The sequence below is a fragment of the Triticum aestivum genome, chromosome 4A, assembly GCF_018294505.1.
Source record: "Triticum aestivum cultivar Chinese Spring chromosome 4A, IWGSC CS RefSeq v2.1, whole genome shotgun sequence".
NCBI classification, from domain to species: Eukaryota; Viridiplantae; Streptophyta; class Magnoliopsida; order Poales; family Poaceae; genus Triticum; species Triticum aestivum.
Genome location: NC_057803.1, coordinates 472,639,857 through 472,641,107, shown reverse-complemented (window position 1 = coordinate 472,641,107; position 1,251 = coordinate 472,639,857).

Genomic DNA, 1,251 nt, shown 5'->3' with positions numbered 1-1,251 from the left:
TCCGCCGCGGATCCATCCCTTCGTCGTCGCCCCGCACATCAAAGCCACCGCCCTCCATCGGACCATCCCCGTTTAGGACCCGCCGTGGATCACATCCAAGATCCTGAATTCTCGTTGGACCAAGGCGGCGTCCACCACGTCATGGTGTTATGCTAGCGGCGATTGGTAGGCGATCCGGGCTGCTAGGGTTTAACCATGACCTGATCATGGTGGCGCCGGAGCATGTGAGGTGAGCGCTGCCGGACTCGTCCGCCTCGCCATCACTGATGATCGCGTCGGTTGTGGCCACGTCCCTCTCCAGACGGCTGTGATGATGGAGGGAACCGCCATCACTGCTAGGCTCTCCACCCATGGACGCGTCGGGTCGCTGCTCAGGGCCAGCCCCCCGTTGTGCTAGATCGCGCATCGGCTTCAGCAGCCTGACCGTAGGGGCGAAGCAACAGCACACTCATACAGCAGGGATCAGGTCCGCCATTAAATTTTCCTGCGTGATGTGTAAGTAGACGATCTATTTGTAGTTTTTAGTATGCTAGATCGATTCAACAGAGCCAAACGCACGTACGTGCAAAGCTAGATCGTAAGCATACAGGCAAGCAACTTGATTGATGTTCCCCACACGTACGTGATGCTCCTGTTTCTCTTTATTTGTTTTTAATACCGACACAATTAGGCCTCTGTGTGATTGATGTACTTTTTCATGTCACAAGGAATTTGGTATGCATGAAGATTTGACTGTGGTTGGAAGAAATTGTTGAACAATTGTTAGTAGTCCATTGTAATCTCTGCCATTTGACGCCGATGGCAAACAAAAATGTTGTTAATAATTTTTTGTATTCAGCCATGAACCACATATGATGGCACCGCCGCGAGATTCCCAAGGGCAGCAAGGTCATGTACGAGTTGGACAAGAAGACGAGGCTCATCAAGGCCAACCGCGTCCTCCACTCCTCCACATCCGGCCCACACAACTCATCCTCCGTCTTCAGCAGCTGTGCAAGAGAGATCGCGGTGACAAGTGAAAAACAGAGATGATTGTACATCCTTGCTCCTTTTCTTCTTTCAGCATTACACACGTAGCAACACCATTCTCGCCATCCATCCCACAATGACAAGAGCCTTTCTAGAGCACAAACCAGGGCAATATCTTCCGCTTAGATGTTCATTTTCATTTTAATTCACAACTTTTCCAGAAGGATCAACCTAACCCGTGATTTTTGTTTCTTTTTCAAATCTGCTATTCGGTAACATGAT